The sequence below is a fragment of the Cyanistes caeruleus genome, chromosome Z (assembly GCF_971803275.1).
Source record: "Cyanistes caeruleus chromosome Z, bCyaCae1.hap1.1, whole genome shotgun sequence".
In the NCBI taxonomy this organism is placed as follows: domain Eukaryota; kingdom Metazoa; phylum Chordata; class Aves; order Passeriformes; family Paridae; genus Cyanistes; species Cyanistes caeruleus.
Genome location: NC_141732.1, coordinates 37227367 through 37244899, shown reverse-complemented (window position 1 = coordinate 37244899; position 17533 = coordinate 37227367). Strand labels below are relative to the sequence as shown.

Here is a 17533-nt window from a genome sequence, read left to right as displayed (position 1 = left end):
AATTATCAGTCATTTCTAAGAATTGACAGCAGTTTTGACCATTAAAAAAAATTAAGTTAACCTGTGAACACCTCCTTAAGATGTAAAGTCAGAGCACTCTTGTTCTCTTTGTTTCCTGGCTGTGAAAGGTAACAGAGCTCCAGGCCTCTCGTTCCCTGCCCAGGGCAGGGGCTGGGCTGGGCCCAGCGGCTCCTGGCCGGGAGATGGGGCCTGCGGGGGCTTGCCCTGGGCTCTGGCTGGGCCAGGCCAGTCCCTGGCTCGGCTGCAGTTTTTTTGCTGTGACTGAATTCACCAGAGACTGCCGAGTAAAGAAAGGAAAAAACCCTCTTGACCTGCGGCAGGCTGAGACAGTGACTACACTCTCCAGAGAAGCCATGAAGAATCTTCCATCACAGACAACTCCAGCTCCTGCTCCGGCAGAGATCACAGAACCATCTACAAAGCCTGGACAAGATTTTAACCTTTTCATTACCTAGATGAGACTTGCAGATTAATCCTTTTATCCAGAGAGAGAAAAAGATCAACATGTAAAGAGACTTTATAAACTATCAGAGACAGTAAAGAAAAGAAGCTTCAGAAAAGGTAGAGAATAAGGAGATGCTTTATAAGTTGAAATATTTTTCTGTTAAAGCTATGGAGATGGACAATAAGGTCTTGAAAAAACTCCTTTAATTCATGACAGAGTATATAGGGAGGAATAGAGTGTTCAAAGTGTATATTTTGAGTAAAAAGTAGAGTAATTGTGATACAGTGAAGTGCTGGAACAGAGTGAAGCGAAAATTTGAAGCCTTGGGGGGCAATCAGAAAACTGTTTTCCAGTGGAGCTCACAAAGACAGATGAAGAAGACTTTTATTTTTAAATAACTCATCCTTAAAATGACATCCCTAGACTCATGGCCCATACACACCTCAGAGTGATGTGAAATGGGAGGAGTGAATTCTGATGACGAGATTTCCGGGCAGCTAGCATCAGAAAAATAGAAAGCTATAATAAAAATAGTTTTTCTTGTAAGAAACTCCACAGATTAGCAGAAAGAGACTTCTGTTTCTCTACAAAGACTGATGAAAATACTCTAGCAAGAACTGGGACTGTTTTAAACACCGAAGTTCCAAAGTTTTTGTCTCTGTTGTCATGTGAACAAGGGAATGGTGGGTAGTAGGGGATAAAAAGGGTTTTCTGAAAGTTTATTCAGGTGTTCTTATTCTTGTAGTTTGTTAATAAACTTTCTTTATTCCTTTTTAAGTTTTAAGCCTGTTTTGCTCTTGCTCTAATCCATATCTCACAGCAAGAAATAAGCAATTTTTTTTCAGTTACTGTTTTAAAACCATGACAGGCTGGTTGTCTCACTCATGTAGATTCTTTACTGCCCCCGCTTTGGGACTGCTTACAGCTTACAACAATAAATGCTCACCATAAATCTTCCCACAGGTGTTCATGGAGCCTCAAACTTGTTCTGAGTGCACGCTGTCCTGTCACACTGGTGGGTGAAGAAGATAAGAAGCCTTGACTGTTGTATTAATCCCTAAGCTACGTCACTGACACTGGCTACAGAGCAGCATCAAATTTGCCAAAGCATACAATTGTCTTTAAGTACTGGCAGCGTCAGACAGAGTTCACTGATTATCCAGCCATCTTAATGCCCATGGCATCTGAAGATTTCTGATGCTGAAAGCACACAAACTATAGCACAATGTTTTCAGAAACCAAAGCACCCAACATCTTAAGGTATTTGTAGATATCTGACCTTAAAGCTTCTTGTCTGTCTCTGAGGATGTTCTCTGGTGAGGCATTCAGATTTGTTTCTAGTGAAAATGCCACTAATCACATTTTATTATACTGTCTGAAGGCCTGAGCCACAAATACAGAATTAGCAGGTTTTATGTATGCTTGATCCACTCGGTGCAGCCAATTTGGTGGTACACCTGGAACAGGGCATGGATGTGAATCCATCCATCTAGCTGCAACGCAAAAAAATTTTTACTGGTTACATCTCAAACTATGTAGTGCTGACCCAGCAGGATTTTGCATGCATTTGGCCTCCTGGCTCCTCTTTATCTGCTAGCTGTTGATGCCTTGAACAAGTTAACCCCCGATTCTCTTAAGCTCTAGGTTGTGTTTGATTTTGTAATCGAAGCAGCTTTTCAGGGAGGTGGCTCTTCAGGCTGCTAATGACAGTTTTATTTGCTTTTGCAGGGCAAGCTGGAGGTGGCCAGTAGTCCAAGTCCTCAAAGTGCAAGGACACCAGCAAGAAATGGGCCAGAAGGAAGCACAAGGGAGTTTGGTGAGCAAAACCCCTCTTTCATGCTTGTCATACTGGCAGGGTAGTGGTCTGGGTGCAACTGCATGGCACCTGGCTGTAATGCCAGGGTGCCTCTGACAACAGCTAGCCAACAGAGCAGTCTGCAGTGATGGTGTGTTGTTGCTTTAGCTCTGCATCTCTGCTGACTGGAAGATGAAGTTAGGGTATTCAGCTGAAAGAGCCAGGAACTGAAATATCACTGTGATAAAGGGTTACCTTAGATGGCAAGTGCTTGATCCTTTTGAACTATTTTCAGAATTCTGGATTACAAGGATTGTTCTTCCCTGCCGTCTTCCCTCAGACTTTCAGCAGATTATAGGCAGGTCAGAATCACTTTGTGAAAGCCCAGTTTCCAATACACTGGCTTTCAGAAAGGAATTTCAGACTATATATACACAACTAATAATAACAAAATCCGAACACATAGGGCACCGTTTTCTGGTGTCTGTTTAGATGTGTATTTCTACACAGTAGATACACATCTAAGCATGAAACTACATTAAAGTTTTCAATGTCTTTTCACTGCCAGTTAGTTGCATACAAAATGAGACATTAAGGAATTCAAGAAATCTTGATCTGTGCACTCCTAGTTCATGACTTCTGAGAAGTTACATGATTGTTCTTATTAAAACTGGGAATTACTTTAAAACAGACAGGAAATTTGAGAGAGGAGGCTATTTACTTATTTTTTTGAAAGAGACTTGGTATTTATGTGTAAAAACAGAAAGCTGAGACATTTAATGGGCAGACATGGCCAACACATCATCAAACATTTATTTGGTTTAGAGAACTAGATGGCAATGGAATATTGAGTTTTTTAAAGTGTCTGTTCTTGTGAGAATACCATAACCTAATTTAAATAGATATAGACTCTGCAAGTTGTTTTTGATTTTGCAAGGACCTCAGCATCCTGCAATCAGTCTGAACTCAAGCTTGCTGGGTATCCAATGCCTTTGAGAGCACTGTGTTCTGTGTGACATTCAACGTACCTGAACACAGCCTGTCCCAGTAGCTACTGAAGTTGTAGTTGATGTGATATATAGCTACACAGCACACAACCACAGGGATTTGGATGCCCAGAGCAATCTTAACATCATTTTTCTTAGAGCTAGTATGTTTTTCTACTTTATTTCCTCTTCATTTTTTACTGTGTCCTTTCAGTGGACACTTCCAAGACAAACAGTTCTGTTTTGTCCGAAGGGCTTGTATTTACATACTTTTGATTCCTGAGAAACTGTGGTAGTTCTTTGGCAAGTAAATGAAAATATAGGTTGTATACTCCAGGACTTTTGGGCAGGAGGGGGAGCAGTTCAGTTTTACTGAGCTGTTGACTCACATGGCTGTCTCTCTCTTTTTACAAAACCAACTAAATACAAAAGGGGAGGCTTTTTATGAATCAAGTGTTCCTTAGCTATGGTGTGGTCCTCTTCAATTCTGGATTTGAAAGATCTGTTCCACTGTCAGAAATCCGCTGTCTCTATGGAAAAGGATCCTTCCAGTTTCTATCCCCCCAAATATGAAGAGTGTTAAAATGACAATTTCTGGGCTATGCAATGCATTTTAAAGTTCTCATATCTGCAGAAGTAAATTGAACATGGTCTAAATTTCTCTAAGTAATAAACATGCTGCTTCTAATCAGCAGTAGCTCTGCAAGGTGTGAGTGTGGACATTTCTGTGGGTGGTGGCACATTAGCTGTTGTGACCTGCAGTAGATGCTGGTTAAATTCTGTCTGCACAGCTTCGTGTAACCTGAAGCAGCTGATGTCTGCGTGGGAGAAGTCAGTGCTTTGTTCTTAGCAGCTGAGCTGACGTGTTCTCACATCTTCTGGGTTCTTCCTTGCTTCTGTATCTAGTGTTGTACGTGCACTGAGACACCTTGTGCTCTGACCTTGCAAACCGATTCTTAAATTGATTCTCAAAATGATTCTTAAAAACAGACTTCTGAGGTATAGATGGGAAAATTATTAAAGCTCATAAGCAAAATCCAGGATGGAGCCAAACTTTCCCAAACACTTCTGTACTGTGGCAGAACCTGCATCAATAAGCCAATTCATCCAAATAAGCTGAACTGGGAATGGGCAGACAAGCCTTCCTGATGCTGCCTAAGCAGCAGCTGTCTAGGCAGAGCACCCGGGATACCAGAACAGATAGGCTACACTGCCATAAGAGGGGTGGGAGTGTATGTAGGCAGCGCTATACTGCTGTGCTTGGGTGAGGGGTATGGTCTCTGTGCACTGTCACACAAGCAGAGAAGGTCCAGTACAGCAAAGAGAGCCCAGGCTCCTAAGGCATGTGCAAAAATGTTGCAGAACTTAAGTAGCATGAATGCTAACTGAATTTAATCTAATCTCCATCGTGAAGAAAAACGGTGATGGACAGAAGAGGAACTGAATGTATGTTAGCAACTAATACAAAGATGACAAGGAGATTATTATATAAGCAAGCAGGAGTCACCATCACTAACATTACACCCTTCAGCACTGTAAAAAGAAGTGTGACAGGTCAAGGCAGGTGATTCTTGCCCCCTTCTCCACTCTTCTGGCACTTCACCTGGATTACTATGGAGTGCTCTGTGGGCCCCAGCACAAAAAGGAGGTGTGTGGACTTTTTGGAGTAAATCCAGAGTAGGCCACAAAGATGATCAGATGGATGGAGTGCCTTTCCAATGAGGAAAGGCTGAGAGAGCTGGGATTGTTCAGCTGGAGAAGGCCTGGGTAGGGTGATATTATAGCAGCCTTCCAGGACCAGAAGGGAGCCTACAATAAGACTAAGAGGGACATTTTACAAGACCATGAAGTGATAGGAAAGGGTGAATGGCTTGAAACAGAAAGAGAGAAAGAGAGTAGGTTTAAATTAGATAGTAGAAGAAATTCTTTACTGTCAGGTTGGTGAAGCACCAGATAAATGGCTGCCAGAGAAGCTGTGCATGCCCCATCCCTGGCAGTGTTCAAAGACAGGCTGGAAGTGGCTTTGAGCAACCTGGTCTAGTGGAAGGTGTCCCTTAACAATGGCAGGGGAGTTTAGACTGGATGACCTTTAAGATCTGTCTCTCCCACCTGCAGCTGCTGTGTTAGGGTGTGGCTATGTGCTTTCCCAGTGTCTCTTGGGGCTGGCACAAGCCCCACTGCAGCTGCACCAAGTGTCATGGCTCTAAAGCTTTTTGGCTGCTGCCATGTGTCATGGATCCCAGAACTGTTAGTGACACAGGCGTTTTGTATCTCTTGAGTCCCTACTGGGCATACCTGCCCAGGACAGCCAGGGCAGTCCCTCGAGAGACACTTTCTTGTCTCCCTCGTGTCCTCTCTCCTGTGATGTGTTGCATTAAGGGTATAGAAATTTGGCAGAAGAAAAACGCTGGCATTCCAGCTGGTCCTGGGCGATCAGAGGGCTGGGTGCATCTGGGCTTCATTTCTGATTGTATACAGCTAGGCACTGTGAGTGTTCAGTGTGAATGTTCAGACATTTGGGATACACCAGGAATCTGGCCACATGAGTGATCCCAGATTCACCAATAGTGAGGTTCATTAATTCAGTGCTGCAAGTTTGCTCAAGCTCAATAAGAACTTTCACAAACACAGACTTGTTCTTGCTCTGCCCAAAGCTGCTCTGTGATTGAGGCCTCCTCCTGGGAGAGTGAGGGAGAGCAGGCAGCCGAACGTGGCCTGGCTTTATCACCTCTGTGTTGTTTACAGCAACAGCCCATTAACTATGTCTGGCTTATGAAAAACAGATCCTGCAGATCCAGGGAAAATGGTAGCAAATTCTTTGGTAAGCTAGTAGTTTTTGAGACCAAGGTCATGTTTAGAAAACGCCATCAGTATCTCTTACTGACTAGTAACTACAGAGAGGTTGGAAGAATACTGAATATACTTCTGTTAAGTTTTCCCTGGTTCAACTACATAGTGTTTTGACAGGACTTGCATTTCTAGAAATCTCTGCAATAGAAAACAATCAATAGTAGGTAATTTTTGGTTATTCTTCCCCCCAAAATTTTCACTTTTGCTCATTTGATCAGGTATGGGGATAATCACTGACTGTTGACCTTACCGTCAAGAGTTGGAATGTGTTTACATAACCATTTCTGCAAACCATGATTTTCAGAGGAGGTGCTATATGGAGTACCAAGAGCCAACATTTAATCTTAAAACAAAAGGTGTTTTCAAAGCCAAAGCTGTTGTGTAAGCCAGACTAATCTGACCCATTCACAGGACCAAGTTCAGCTTTCTTCACCAAAATATTTCTGTTTGTTAAGTTAAATTCTGAAGTAAAATTCTAAATTGCCTCTAAAACTGTTATTTGACTGCATGTAGATCCACATCCACAGGAGGGGGCACTTGAATAAAATTTTGAGCAGTTTGCCAAATACCTCTCATTTCATGCCTCCTTTTGTGCACAGTGGTTCTGTGTGTTGGAGAAGGGGAAGAACTAAGAGATGATGAAGGTTCATGGAAACTAAATAGCCTATCAAGTCCTGAAGTATATTGCTGAGTTCTTCTAATAGGTGGATCTTGCACTGTTTCAGTTATGCTTTGCTTCAATCAACTAATAAAATACACACAAAAAAAATTATCCATCGAAATAAATAGAACACTGAGTCATATTTTATTTTGGTCTGAGATTTTTGTTGTCTACTTCAGTAGACAATATGGCATTTTACAAGACAGCCTTTGTTTCATGCTTAAACACCCATGTACAGGCATCTAAAGGGTTGAACTAGACTTAACTGCAAGTCTGGTGCACAGAAACTGTACTACAGTTTGTTTAAACAGCTTTTTTTAAGAAGAGATTTGTTTCCCATACCTGCCTGGAGTACACCCATGCTTCCTGAGAGGACCAGTAAGTTAAAGTAATCATATTTTCACATGCATTACCAGTAGTCTGCACTTCAGTTACACTGATGTGTCAGATCTTTCTGAGAGACTAGGGCTTAGCTAAGCATTAGAAAAATAGATGTGTAGCTCTGCTACACCATATTTTGTGTTCTTTGCCCCTCTCTAAGGCCTCTCTGGTCTTTCATGATTGACAAGGTGTAGCACTTGAACTGATTCTAGCTCCAGTGGGCTTGAAGATTTTCAAAGCTGAAACTACAAAAGAAGCAAGCACAAGTTTAAATGCCAGCAGGACTGAGGCTTACTTCTACCACTAGAGTCAATCACAGGTTTTTATATATATTTCCCCTCCTCTTTCCTCTCTTGTTTTTGTTTTGTTTAAATCTAAACTCTGGATATGGATACTGTGATGCTCAGGACTGGAAACAGAGCTGTCTTCACTGGGGCATCAGGCTCATACATGGAACTGCAGTGAAGATGTCTAGCAGAGATCCACTACTGCCATGGTATGGCTCCTGCTCACAGATCCAAAGTTTATCCAGACCCAGAAGAGATTCCTTTTGTCTGGAATGAGGAGATGACTGCTGATTTCAGTGCTCAGACTAACACTGAGTAGAGGGAAAAATAATAGAAAAGATCTGATGTAACTAGCAAAACGTCTTGCTTTTCCCTTTCCTGTTGCCCAGTGCTGGCGGACGTAACTGTCACTGTCTTCCAGGGGCCATACAACAGCCTGAAGCTGTAGTTTGAAAATAACTCTTGTAACAAGAGTTCTTAGGTATGGCAGGGTCCTAGAACAGGAAAGAAAATACAGGAAGTGGTGAGGGTCCACTGTTCAATTTATCACATTATTCTATTCTTGCTAGTGACATATCCATAATAAATTAATTATTTTGCTGCTGTCCATGTTATGAACTCCATATAGGAGGACAGACATATGGCTGGATTGTAACTTGTATGTTACTTCCCTCCTCCCCTCTTGCTTTTATCTTCTCTTATGACACAATGGGTTGCATTTTAAATCCTCAAAGCACTGGCCTAACTGGCCTCTCTGATAGCTGCAATCAAATTCTGGTTTGCCTGATTGCTAACAGTTCTACCAGTGAAATTCTGGCAGACTGCAGTAAGAACAGAATTGGAGCAGTTCAGGCTTCTCTAAAAGTGCCACTTCAAGAGATTGCTGTAGGAAAACACCATGATTCTTCACCTGTAAAAGCAAACATTTATTAGGGCAAACATCAATGGAACTGGAACCCAAGACAGGGAAGGAGACACCTCTTTTTGCTTTTGTGGGTTATGGGGGAGAAAGCAGGACCTAATTTTCCTGGTCCCAGGCAGATTGGTTGAGCCTAAGCCTCATTGTCTAAAGTTATGCCAAATGCCATTCTGTTCATGTCTTTGATTTCTCACAAGACATTTCATCCTGCTTCAAAGCCCTTGACTATTTGAGAACTATTCAAGGTCAGCTACCACCTCACTTCATATTGCTGCTTTTCAAAGAGGGCATCTGCAAAACTGTGGCTACTTAGTGTGTCTGTGACAAAGCCAGGACAATATTCTTTGATTCATTTTCTTTCTTGAGAAAGACAGCTGCTTGGCTCCACTGACAGCAATGCAATTTTAAATTCCTGAGACTCCAATTAAATGATCTATTTCCAAAACACTGGTAAGGACGCACCAGGGGATAAAGGATTTGAATTTATTGTCATTAATATAAAGCTTATCTCTTTATTTGTGCCCACAGACAAGCATTTCTATCTTGCAGGGTAAAAGAGTACTCATCCTGTACTCCAACAAAACTGAGACTGCAACTAGTGCTTTTCTCCTTTGTGAGATGTCTAGATTTCAGGAACTGGCAGTGATGAGATAAAAATACTGCTAGGAGTGGTGATCTAATAAAACAGCTGGCAAACTTTCTGTGTCAAATCTGCCTTGTGTCCAGCTCACTTGTTTTCTCTGAGACATTTAGGACTTGATGTTCCCAAGTGTCTGCAATCTCTCTCCGTATCAGACAGCCAAATATGCAAAATTGCTTCAATATTACTTGAGAAGTAGGCCTGGTACTTTTTGTCTTATGAGTATTCACTACTGGGGTCTGCCAAAAAGAAGATGGTACTGTGAGCTGTAGCAATTCAGAAACAGACTCTGCCTCAGTTCTGCCTAAGCTTGCTCTGCCAAAGCCTTCAATGTCAGTTTGACTCCTTGTCTCTCGATGGTGATTACAATGGACTTCTGGTGAGCTCAGGATAATTATGCTAAATCTTCAGTTGTCTGAGAGCAACCATCCTATTTCTCCTTCTTCTGACCTGTGTGAGGGTATAGACTTGAATCCATTCTTCACCAAGGGACTGGAAAACAGCCATGTCTATGGATACCAGCAAAATGGCACTCTGTAACTGCAGCTGATGCACCACTAATTGCCAAAAGCAGATACATGGCAACTGGAAGCATCAAAGCCACGGAGATGCTTGCAGATCTCAGTGCACAGCTGGGCTCAAAGAGGACAGAAAATTATTTTAATGCTGGATTCAAATGAAGGCTCTTATATAAACCAAGTGTTAGGACTGCAACTCATAGGCCTTAGCATTGTGCATGGCATCCAAGCCAATCAGGGCCAGGTTCTGGCCATAAGGAAATGTAGTTTGATTGAATTATATTCATGGACACAAGGCTTTTTTAACCTGTTTAAAACCTATTCTTTAAAAACAGCTAGAAATATTCAGGGATGAAAAATTCATGGACTGTAAGAAAAGAAGACACTTTCGGTGGTTGAGGAGGTCTGAAGCCATGAAACCAGAAGCTGAAATAGAGTGGGAGAAAAGCTGTTGCCTGCTTGATGTGACATTGGTCTTTCCCTTCACGCTGTTATCAAAAAGCACTCCCACTTACATGGGCCATGCTCTTGGTGCTATAGCTTTTCACTGCTCTCTGTGCAGGTGCTTCTGAACAAGGCATCTAAAGGGCCAGGGTTTCAGACATACTTGCCTTACTTTGTACACCTTTGTACCAGAAGAGAGGACAATTGGTTAGCTATTCATCTTCAACCTGGGGGCAAGCGCAATGTGACACAGGGAAGCACAGTCTGAAATACATTTTTCTTCTGAGGAAATTGCAGCATCTCTGCAGTTCTGAGGCTGTCACATTCCTAAATGCAAAGAATAGAGAGATTTCAAACCCAGAAACTTCAGCAGCTTTCTCTATTTTACACCATAGCTTCCCACCGTTTTATTGGATTCCTCCTTAAGTCAGAAGTGATGGCACTGAAGACAGCAAGGAAGATCTTGGAGAGAAGTGGAATGCCTTATAGTGGATGGAAAAAAGCAGAATCCGGCATTTCTGTAATGAGAATTGAGCAGACTAATTTTGCTCCTTACCACAGATTGTGTGTTTTTTCTCCAGAAGAAAATAGAAATTAATCCTTAATGAAATACCCTTTCCTGCCTCCTGCCACTTGGTTTCTCAAGGGCTGTCACGTTCAGATCTCCCATTATCCTTTTTCTGGAAGGCAGCCTACAACACAAAAGTTAAAAAAAAAGGCCCTTTTTAATTAATTTTTTTTTTCCACTGCAAAAAGCTGAGCTGCGTGGAAAAACAAAGCAAAACAAAACCAAACCAAAGCAAACCCACAAAACCCCAAAATTTAAAAGGAAATTCAACAGTGTCAGTGCTCCTATCACTTGGTTCTACTGCCAGTGACAGAATAAAATTGTAATTGGCTGCAATAGATAAATGATTTGTTCAGATGTACTTCTCTCTGTAAATTGGCAGATGATTCCAAGTTGGGTAGCAGTGCTGATCTGCTGGAGGACAGGAAGGCTCTGCAGAGGAGTCTGGACAGGCTGGACTGATGGGCTGAGGCTGACAGTAAGAGGTTCAACATGAATAAATGCCAGGCCTTACCCTCTGGTCACAACAACCCCATGCAGTGCTACACACTGGGGGAAGAGTGGCTGAATGCTGCCTGGGGAAAAAGGACCTGGGGGTGATGGTTGGCAATGGCTGAACATGAGCCAGCAGTGAGCCCAGGTGGCTAAGAAAGCCAAGGGCATCCTAGCCTGTATCAGCAATAGAAAATAGGAAAAAAACCCTTCTTTTTAAAATTCTCAGCAGGAAGATCTTGCTGTGACTGCCAGCCCTTACATAAAAATCCAAATCAAAGCAAACCAACCAAATGAGCAAACCCTAAAAGAATTATTTCTTTTGGAGAAAGGAAGGTAGGGAGAAGAGAGAGAAGAGACTGTGGATAGTTGCTACACCTATTTCCATGTGCAAGAGACTGGGAGGAATTGAAAGATAAGATGGTTTTATTCCAAAGTGCCTGTACAAAAATAAAATGTTAATTCCTTCATTACTAAAAATATTACCACCAGTAGACAGGGCTGATACTGTCTATTTCCATGGAGACCACTGCAGTATTTTAGAGCTCTGGTTTTGTGGGCAGAGGAATATGCTGTTAAATTAACTAATACTTGAGAAGATAGACATAAATCCTCACTACATATTTTGGGAACTCACATAACCTTAAGGCAATGCAGCTATAACAAACAATAACATCCTCTGGCCTGCACTAACTGCTTCTTTCTGGTGATATCAGTGGCACAAATGCCCAGAAACTGTGTGAGTGTTCTGATGGTCTTTACCAGGGCCCTCCTCATTCTGCAGTAAAGACTTGTCCATCTGACGCTGCTGTGAAAGGGAACAACATGATGCTATCAACTGTGTAGGTTTGTTCTATTACTTCCTGTGATAGCACGAGCAGAGTGCAGCACAATGTTACCCTCACACAGACAGTAGTCAAAATAAAGCAGGAAGAAGGCAGAGAGGCAAGCCATTTATCTGGTTTCTTTGTTAATTTCTAGGCTGTGAAATCACTGTAGTGGGATAGCAGTGTGTGTAATGTCACTGTGCCACTATTCACTACTGATAGTGGTTCCTACTGGTTCATATGCTTACAAATATATGACAGATTTACCTCTTACAAATCTTTCCTTCCTTCTTTAAGCCCTGGAAATGCTTGGTTCACAGGTCTGCCTCTCTTACCAAGAGGGTGAAAAGCTCTGCCTAAGAACCAAGGTTAATGGAGTTCAGGAAAATAAGCCCTCCTTGAAGGAATTCAGCATTTTGCATGACTGAACCCTATAAAATTCACTACTTTTGCAAGCCTCAGCATGAATTGTGATCCAGTTTTCTTGGCAATGATGAGTTTAGTCTGTCCATACCTGCCCTTTATTCCTGTGTAAAAACATGCACAAAAGCCATTGGCCCAAATTTGCCACCTGAAAGAGCATGTGGGAAGGAGGCTTTTACTCAGCTCTGGTGTCTGATGTGAAGTTAGCTTTCAAGTACCAAAAATAATGTACTGAAGCACAGCAATGGAGTTTCTCACAGATGGATGGATGCGTAGTGTAACTTTGGTATGAGTGCACCAAGGACAAACAATCTGCTTGCATTCTCCTGTGCAACTTCATCTTGTGTTACTTTTTCTAGAATCTAAAAGCCTGACTGCTATTAACTTGGTTCCTTCACTGTTGAATGTCTGGTAGATCTCCTGATAGTACCAGTGCAGTATTAATGCTTTGTACCTACTTGCACAAATATCTTGCTTAATCAAAATATTGTGAAGTTTTTTACCTATTGAAGTAGAACTGAGCCCAAGCCTGAGAACATTTTAGAAAGCGCATCAAAAAGGCCATGTCTTTTCTTGTAAACTCTAGCCTTATCATCTTTAATCACACATTCCATTAATATAATTAGGAAATTTAGAATGTCTTGAGTAAAATCAATGCTAAAAAAGGGGAAGTACTGTAATTCTCATATTATTTCCTTGGTAATTCTATCATGTAGGCTTAGACCTACCTACTTTTCCTGCTCCCTGAGCAGAAGCTCTTCAACTTTTGATCGAGAATAGCATTAAAAAGTCAATCCATTTCCCAAAAAATTTCTAAAAGCCAGGAAGACAGTAAATGAGATGTGTCTTTCAGAGACCAGTAGATATCTTGGCTTGGAAAGGTAATTAAAGAAGAAATGTTTTCAGTGAAGTGAGTACAGCTCCCTGCATCTATCTACCAAATCCTTATTCACGTGCTGAAACGGGACCAGCTGAACCATAAACTGGCTTAGCTGAATTGGAGCAAAGCCCTTGTGTTTTTTGTTAGATGGACTCTCTAAACTGGTTTCTTACCAAACTGAGATAACTCAAGAAAGGCTTCAAAGTGATTGTTTTCACTTCATGGAAACCATCTCTTTTAGTAATTTGGAAATAGATTAAAGAAGTAGTGTAAGTTTGTACACAGAACCCCACCACTCCATTCTGCAAGCTCTCGTGTCATGCTCAAACTGGCAATGTGTATTGTTTTGACAGACGGATGAAGGGAAGGCATTATTTTCCTTACCTTCAGCTTTTTTACCGTGCAGGTGTAGACAAGAGGCATGAATTCTACTGGAATTCTACTGCTCATCTATTACTACTCACAGTCTCTTCTCCTTTCCCAGCCACCTGCGCCATGGAAATGTTCTTGAGACCTCTCAGAGCTGCCTCCTTCCTCCAGCAAGGTCAGTGCAGCTGTCTTGTTTCAAGAATAGAAAGGTGAGCTGTATGACACAGAGCAAGATTTCTCCATTCCCAAAGCCCTTCACATTTATGACCAGAAGATATGACTGCCACTTACACAGTGCCTGTAGTAAGTAGGGGGGCTTCAGGGCTGGGACATGAGCTGTACCCATTTCATAGCAGGATGGTTTCCTGTGATCCCCATTGCATCACGGGTGCAGATGTGCCAGCAAGAGGTAAGATGTGAGGAGGGAGTTACCCAAGGCTTTTGACAGACTTTTTCTGTGCTTCTGTGCCTAAGGTACCAGGTATAATACTGCTGTTAATGATGAATGAAGCAGACAAACACAAACTTATTCTAGGAGTAATTTGGATAAGGAAGTACTGAGCCATGTGTCCTATGATTGCCAATTACCTGTTTTGCAGCAATCACAGCAGTACTTGGTCAGTGTTACTAGCAGAGGTGTCAGTGCCTTTGAGCCTTCATTTTCTGCTGACATGCAGAGGTCTATAACAGGTGCAGAATGTGCTCATTTAGTGCCAAACATTTAAGTAAACCAGCATCATTAACTAGTGAAAAAAAGCAGTTTTGAGCTGTATGCAATTTATAGTCCTGACCAGATGCTGTCTACAATCTATGCTCTACAAAAAGGTCTGGAGGAAGGCACCAGGTAATCTTTGTACTAGGAAATCCTGTGTATGTGTGTGAATTCACACAGCTTCTAGGTGAAGGTAGTTTACATCAGTGGAGTTTTCACTTAGTTTGAGCTGACTGTTTCCAGTGAAACGTGACTGTTTATACCTCACTGGTTTGTATTCAGCTTTCCTGGAAACCACTGCACTGGTACCTGAAGTACACACATGTGCATGAGAGACGTGTAGGGGAGAACTCCTGATTCCTTTTGTAAGCTATTGCTAATTTTAAAACACCACTGTAACAAAAGACATAGTTCAATTCACTCAGTCAATGCCTTAAAAATATTGGCATCAGCTGGAGTTGTGTTCCTTGACATCTTCACTGGAATAGAACTGCTTGGCTCCTTGCCTGGTAGCCATGTGGACATGTCAGATTATGAAAGGTCCCCACACGAACACTGACTGTGTAGTCAGAGGCAAAGGAGAACTTACGCTGCCCAGTTTTTCTAATTACAGCAGCGATTTTATTCTTGAGGTCACCTGCAAATGCTAGAAAGGCACCTAAAAAAGTCCCACCATTGTGGGAAGAAAATCAGGCCTTAATGATGAAGAGTTTTGGAGGTCTTACAAAGTCAAAATCAGCAAGCAGGGCAGCTAGGAGATGGCACATGCTGGAAAAATGTATTAAGAAGTTGCAAGGATTAGAAAATCCAGGGAAAGGATGTCTGTGGGAAGATCCTGTCTGTCAGTCAAGTAATTTTGTTTGTTTAGGGTATGTTTCAGAAATTTAAAAGACTAAATTAAAATAGCAACAGCTAACCAACATTAAGAAAGAAAAAAAATTGTTATGAACTTGTTATTAGTGTGCTAAAAGGCACATCCCCATGCGAATCAGGTATTAAGCCAGGTTTAAAACTTGAGTAACCCTGCATATATAAATTGAATTAATTGAATTTTTCTGCAGTCCAGGGAACTGAGCATAAGAAACAGGTGGTCTTTATCTGGATATCCAGGACTGGAAAACAGAGATGTTGATAGTCTGGGATATTTCACTTGAAAATATATATGACACTTGAAAACATACGAAGAAATAGGCTCAGTCCTGTCAGAATATAAGGGCTGAAATTTGACTCAGCATCATCTCTTGACACTCTAAATTCCTGTTTCTCTGTTGGTTCTATTTATATGCATTTATGGCCAGTTTTCTTTGTTCATTTTTCTCTCTTCTTTTTGCTCTCTTATTTTCTCCATTTTGTACCCACTGTACAGTCTGTACTGTACTATATACTCACTATGTATAGAGCTGTTCTCTACTAGTCCTTGCATGGCAACCTGAAGAGCTGCAAGGCAGACCACAAATAAGTAGGTAAAGACAAGATGTACAAAAGAACTCAAATAAAAGAATTTTTATTCCACTGAAAGACCTGCACAACCATACAATTTCTTTTCCTTGAAAAAAAGTGTGAGGATTACAAAAGTTGCTATTTTCATTACTGCATTAACATTACTTGCTAGAAACAGCACTCTTCCTGTACCTCAGGCTCAGTTTGGTATGTGTGCACAGTTGGGCTTCCATTATATCTGTGCATGGGAAGGCTGTAGTCTTCTCATGCCTGACTAAGGGCAAAGACATAAACACTGTGCTGTGTTGAGTTAAAATTTCTGAATAGGAAATGGAGGACAGCCTTGCTTACACATTGGTTTAAGGAAATTACAGGCCCTGTAATTTTTAATCTTTGGGATGCTAACGTTTCTGCTACAAACTCACAAACGAGTTTCACTTTTATTGTTGGAGGAGTGAGGAGTAGACTCAAAGGAAAGCAAAACCTTCTTGAGGCAGAATTGTGCAGTATTAGCCCACTAAAAGAAGCAGTGTTTCACTCTGCAGTTAAAAAAGGACTTTCTGGCTTGCAAATGCAAACTAATGTCTCTACCAGAAGGAGAGAACAAGACAATTAGGATTACAGTCCCACAGACTCACAAAATAAACTGAGTTAGAAGGCCCCCTCAAGGAACATCAAGTCCAATTCCTGGCTCTGCACAGGATTATCTCCAAGGGACTCACCAAATACCAGAGAATATTGTTCAAGTGCTGCTAAAATCTGTCAGGATGCTGCTGTGACTGCTTCCCTGTGAAGCTTGTTCCAGTGCCCAACCACCCTCTGGGGAAGGTACCTTTTTCTAATATCAAACCTAAGCCCCCCCCACCCCCAGACACAACTTCAGGCCATTCCCATGGGTTCTGTCACAGAGAAGAGATCAATGCCTGTCCCTCCTCTTCCCCTCAAAAAGGAGTTGTAGACATAAATGTGGTCTCCCCTCACTCTCCTCCAGGCTGAAAGGAACAAATGACCTCAGCTCTCCTCATACAGCTTCCCTTTTGGGCCCTTCACCACCTTTGTTGCCCTCCTTTGGATGCTCTTTAAGAGCTTAATAATATAATCCAAATATGTATAATCCAAAACTGCTCCTAGGACTTGAGGTGAGGCCACCCCAGTGCAGAGCAATCCCCTCCCTTGACAAACTGGCCGTGCTTTGCTTAATGCCAACAGCTTGGGGAATTCACAAGTCTGTCAGGGCTAGGGGAAAACCAGTACTGTCCAGTTTTCTGAACTAGTGTCCTCCACTTACCTCACTTTAGTTGCTTTGCCATATTCTTGTTTGTAAGCTGTACTTGGGTTAGGGTTTAAGTGGCTCAGTTACTGCTTTGGTGTCTTGGTCATGCACCTGTGAATACCAGTCTGCCTGCCAGAGCTACTTACTGACATCCTTACTCCTGCTTTTCCTCAAAAACTGGATGCCGTGTGAGCCGAAGGCACACCACCACACAGGTTACCACTTGCCATATTAGCGATAGTCCAAACCTCACTTTTCTTGTTGGAGTGTTCAAAGCTCCCCATCCATGAAACACATCAATCTTTGCATGTTCTTCTGCCTTGGTCACTCAGGTCACGATGGCATCTTGGTGGAGCTGGAGGATAATCCTGCTGTCTTCTGGGGCTGCACCTCCACGGATTTGCTGTGTGCCAGGTTAACCCAGTGTCACTGGGTTATTGGATGCAGTGAAAAAAGCTGGGTCCTTATCTGGTTAGCAGCTGATGAATGTCCCTCTGTATCCTGCCTTTTCCTGATCTGCACCATTTCTTCTGAGCTCTCCCTTTTCTGCCAAGCCTGGTAGACACTGATTGGCTAAATGGGAGCAAAGGAAAACAAGCTGT

The 17533-nt window shown here is 42.0% G+C and overlaps 1 long non-coding RNA gene across 2 annotated transcripts in view; it reads left to right on the top strand.

The window, feature by feature from the left end:
- The window catches only part of LOC147648363 (uncharacterized), a 35985-nt gene continuing 18452 nt past the window's right edge, over window positions 1-17533 (top strand). The window contains exons 1-4 of one of the 2 annotated variants that reach the window (XR_015280220.1): window positions 1-582; window positions 1430-1481; window positions 2195-2282; window positions 13622-13681. This is a non-coding gene — a long non-coding RNA (uncharacterized LOC147648363). Of the gene's footprint in view, window positions 583-1429; window positions 1727-2194; window positions 2283-13621; window positions 13682-17533 lie in introns of both variants that reach the window. The other variant, XR_015280221.1, reaches the window with a different exon arrangement.